This window comes from Rutidosis leptorrhynchoides, chromosome 3 (assembly GCF_046630445.1).
Source record: "Rutidosis leptorrhynchoides isolate AG116_Rl617_1_P2 chromosome 3, CSIRO_AGI_Rlap_v1, whole genome shotgun sequence".
NCBI lineage: Eukaryota > Viridiplantae > Streptophyta > Magnoliopsida > Asterales > Asteraceae > Rutidosis > Rutidosis leptorrhynchoides.
The window spans coordinates 439,376,110-439,381,414 of record NC_092335.1 but is presented as its reverse complement, the minus strand read 5'-3'; positions in this window follow the sequence as shown (position 1 = coordinate 439,381,414).

Sequence of the window (5,305 nt, the reverse complement as noted above, 5' to 3'; positions counted from 1 at the left end):
GAGGTGGAAATTTTCAACCCATTTACATAAATAAAAACTTTTATGTATGAGATAGTAAGTAAAATTACATGACAGACATTACCTTTCCAAAACCCATATATCACATAGCTATTCACAATTAAGTTCAAAGAATTACATATTGAACAGGAATGCAATAACAGAATAAGATTATAAACATCTAACAATCGGCTTTTAATAATGCAAAGGTTATTTATAAAAATAAACATCTAACAATCAGAATAACAACAATCCGTGATCATGCATATTTTTACCATAGGGTTAAATATGTCTGCTCAATACGTAGAGGGGTTTAAGGATCTTAGAACGTGGCTCTCCGGTCCGGCTACCGTGAATAACCCTGGCCGACATGATGATGTCGGCGGGGTGGCCAAGTGATTAAGTCCACCTCCGATAACGGTCGTCGATCAAGAGGCCCCAAATAAGGTCGTAGGAACTAGCTTACGAAAGACTAACCTGTTAACCTTGAAAAGATGCCGAATGATGCTTTTGTATCGTAGGTGATGGTTACGTAATATGCTGTGTCTCGTAGGTGATGATTAGGGTTTGTATTTATAGGCAAACCCTAATTCTAGAACCATCCCAGATCATAATAACCTCATCCATAATTGACTCCCCCGAATCACGGATATAATTATGGAAAAGATATTTACTTGACAGCTAAGCAACCGCTGTACTGAGAACAAAGGAATCAGATACAATCAGCATACCGCATAGCGCACACAAGCACACGCATACGCACACTATTAAGCGCCCGCATGCATATGAGGTGCGCATGCGGGTTGCGGTATCATTATGTCCCCCCAGTTTGATGTTATATGACGCAAGACACATGACATCAAACTATTAAGCGGAAAAAACAAGAAAACGGCTAGCATTCAATGTTCCGCGTGCGTTTCGAGGTCATTTAATGCCTGTCACTGTCGCAAAAGACCATTCGGCTGACAAGACATAAAGTGGCAGTTGGCAGGAGCGTGTCAGCCACGCGCTCATAGGTAACCATACCCATCTGACATCCTCACGCGCACTCAAAATGCTAACCGTTGATCGCTGAACACGTGTACAGCCACGATAAACCCATTCCAACCCATGGCTCCAAATCGTCTCTATAAATAGCCCCAAATCACACACATTTCCATTTTTCTGCTCCAAGCTTCCTCAATACGCTGCTACATTCAATTCCGATCAAATCCTAAATACTCCGGCCACCGTCTAAAGGTTAGTGATTCTCCAACCATTCTATAGAAAATGACTAAGGCTAACGAAACCTATGTAGATAGTGTCAGATCGATTATAGAGAAGAAACATATTGACCACTTAGTTAAACAATACCCGCCATTAGTAAAATACAATCCGGTGCCACCCTTGCCCAATCAGCGTGCTCACGAGCCACCGGAGAAAAAGGTGGCCATCTACGAACATGCGTTCAAGCATGGTAACTTTAGGGTTCCCCCATCCGACTTCTTCCTAGGCGTATCAGATCACTTCAGAGTGGGATTAGGACAACTACACCCTTATGCCATAGGCAAAATAGTTCTGTTTGAAATGTGGTGCGCCGCACTCGATAGGGTTCCGTTGGTTAAAGTTTTCTGTCATCTATACCGCTTAGCCAATCAACACAAATCCTGGTTCACCTTCTTTACCCGTCAAAATTTCACCAAAACCCCAAAGTCGAATGCGGGTAACTGGAAAGAAACTTTCTTTTTCATTGACCAAACTGTAGTTGGTACCGCTTTTCCGCAAACGCTTATATGGTGCGAGAAGGTGGAAAAGGATGTGAACAAAACCCCGGTACTTTATGACGAGGAAACAAAGATGTTAGCGGAGTGCGCTAACGTACAGCTGGTGTACCGGTCATACGGGAACGTGATGTTGCGGCTAGGGAAGATATCCGCACACTGGCCATTGGAGGATGTGCGTCCAGCCATAGTCAGACCGGATGGAAAGGGTAGGAATAGTATAATCACGTACTAACAACAGTTTGCTATTTATGTGTTCTAACGCATGCGTGCATGTTTGCAGAGATGAAGATGAAGAGATTACTGACTGCGGAGGAGATTGCGGGCATCGCCTTCCGCAAACAGAATGTGAACCAGCCGTTAGAGCAGGAGAAGACTGGCGAGAATGCACCTGCCACCTCCGGCAATAAGCGCAAGGCCGCCGAAGCCTCCCAATCCCAACAGAAGAAAAAGAAACTCACTCCCAAACAGAGGGAGGACAATTGGAATGACAACTTTGTTCCCATCGAACCCCGTTCTGCGGATCTACCTCCCCCATCTTCTGGTAAGAGTTCTGCTTGCGCGCATACCGCACATTTAAGTTTGCATTTATTTAACCATTTATGAATATGCAGGGCATGCTGAAGAGACTCATCACACCCCACCGCGGGTCAATCCAAACCTCGAAGCTACCGCCGAGTCAAAGGACAAGACGATACACCTGGACTCCGAGTCTACACCAACCCCGCCACACGGTAGCTTTCGATTGGCGAACCTAGCGCAGCTCACCCAGTCATCTGCGGAAAATGCCACAGAGCAATCCACCTTCCTCCAACAAATCTTCCCTGCTGAGTTCCGCAACCAACTAGCCGCACTGCCTTTTAATCAAGCGCTCAATGCCTTCGTCCAAAACGGCCTCGTCTTTTTTGGCATGGTTGCAGATCAAGCCCGCCATTCCACTAACTTGTATCAAGTGGCCGTGCGGAAAGAAATAGAGCTAGGGCTGCTGCAAGTAGGGGTTGATCAGGTGAAGAAAGACAGGGACGCCGCAGAAGAATCGCGCAAGGCGGTGGAGTTAACCGCGGCGGAAACCAAAACTGCACTGATTAAAGAGAGAAAGAAAAACCGCGAGCTGGTTGGGGCGGTTGACCAGTCCAAGGGAGAGGCGGAGCGCCTGTGGGTGGAGCTGGAAAGGGTGACGAGGGAAAAGGATGACGCGGTTACAGGTCGCGAGCTAGCGGAGGCGGACTTGACAAAACTCCGCACCGCTCTTCCTACCATTGCGCAGAAGGTAATGGATTCCGAGCCTGTGTTCGACAAGTTCAATGCCTATGTTGACGCGGTTAAAGACCACGAAATCAACAAGGCAGTGCTAGAGGTGATCCAAGCCTGCGGGCTCACACCGCCGTACCCCGACGTCGTGCAGAAAAAATTGAAGGAGGGTACGGCTGCGATGCTCATGGAAGCGGAAGAAGCCATCACTGCCATCCCGATCCCCCTAATTAATGCGTTTGCCACGGACCCTAATATGTCGATTGATGGGTTCCTCAAGGAGGAGTTTTAGTTTGTTGTAATAGTTTGCGCCGTAAGTCCTATGCTTAGGCGGGCAATTGTAAATACAATTTTTGAGCCATAGGTCCCGTGATGGGCAGGCATTTAAAACAATTACCATTTGTGTAACAACTTAATTTGATGTATATATATTTCTGTTATGCATGCGTAGTGTGTTTATTTGTTTATATATCGCGAATCAAAACAAAAGGTGAACCGCATGCCCATGCGCATAGTTAACCAAAACTCCTGCGTATGCGGATGGTACTGCGTAAAATAAACCAATACTTTAACAATTTACCTTTAACAATTTAGACTCAGAAGCTACTGCGTTTTTGCTTTGTCATGTACTAGAGGTGCACGGTAGCTGTATGGTAAGCAACGCAACTAGAAACAAGCCAATGTCTTTATGCTTAAGAGTTCCTCAAGCAAACCAATGCGAGAGTAATTACACAAAAGCAAACCAATGCTTGTAATTTTTTAAGTCGACTTTGCAGCCATCTAGTCTGCGTGGCGCTTGGCTAGGGAAAAACCAATTCCCTTTGCCTACCGTTAGCGTCTAGCCTTGTAACCAAACAGGCTTCTACCGCACGGGGGCTAGAGGACACCCCTTAAGTAGGCAGGAACCGCATACAAAAAAGATTTAAACAACAAAAGTATGTGCGAGTAAATATTTAATTGGCATTAATCACAATTACAACCGCGACACATCCAAACGGACGGAAATTACATAGAAAAAATAATGTGCTACAATAAACTGGAGTGATCAGGTCCACCTAGCTACATATAACATTTTTTCAATAACGTCGCATGCCAAGTGCGTTTCACAGGTTTTCCATCTAATGTCTCGAGATGGTACGCCCCGGTATTGTTTGCCGTCGCTACCCTGTATGGACCTTCCCAATGGGGGCCCAGTTTCCCAGTATCCTCCGCATGACTTGCGTCGTTCTGACGCCAAACCAAGTCACCGCACTTGTAAGAGCGCGAACGCACACGCTGATTATAGTACTTTGCAATTTTTTGCTTGTTATTTGCTTCGTTGACAGCCGCAGAGAGTCTGCGCTCTTCCAGCAAATTAAGATTTTCCCGCAAAGCTTCAGAGTTATTTTGCTCATCAAAATTTTGTATGCGGAACGTTGGTATCCCAATTTCTGCGGGTACAACAGCTTCTGATCCATAGACCAAACTGAACGGGGTCTCACCAGTGCTTGCTTTGGGTGTTATTCTATGCGCCCATAAAACCTTTGGTAGTTCATCCACCCAACCAACGCGACCATGACCCAACCTAGCTTTGATTCCAGCTACTATATCCCGGTTGGTGACTTCGCACTGGCCATTCGCCTGCGGATGCGCAACAGATGTAAAAGTTTGCTTAATATTAAACTCCGCGCACCAGCTGCGAAAAGGGTCACCCGCGAACTGCGTACCGTTATCACTAACAATTTCGTTTGGTATACCAAATCGACAGACGATGTTTTTCCATACAAAATTTCGCACCCTTTTTCCTGAGATTGCTGCCAGCGGTCTCGCTTCGACCCACTTTGTGAAATAGTCGATTGCAACAATCAAGAATTTGATGTTTCCTGCGTGTGCAGAATGTGCGTAAGGTACTGATGTGAGTAACATGTTTAGAAAATAAATGATAAAATTACCTCAGCCTTTTGGGAATGGTCCGACTATGTCGATTGCCCATTTGCAGAATGGCCACGGTGAGGAGACTGGTATCATTGGATGCGCAGGTGCTCTGCTAATAGGTGCATGTATTTGGCATGATTCACATTGCTTAACTATGCGCGCAGTATCCGCGTACATGGTGGGCCAATAATATCCTAGCCGCATTATTTTTGACACAATGGACCTGTGCCCCGAATGGAGTGCGCATGCACCCTCATGCACCTCGCGTACAACTTCTTCCGCCTCTTTCGGGCCAATGCACCTTAAGTGCGGTCCCAAATAATTCTTTCGATATAGGACGTCACCCTCAAGGGCATACAGCGGTGCCTTAACGCGGACTTTCT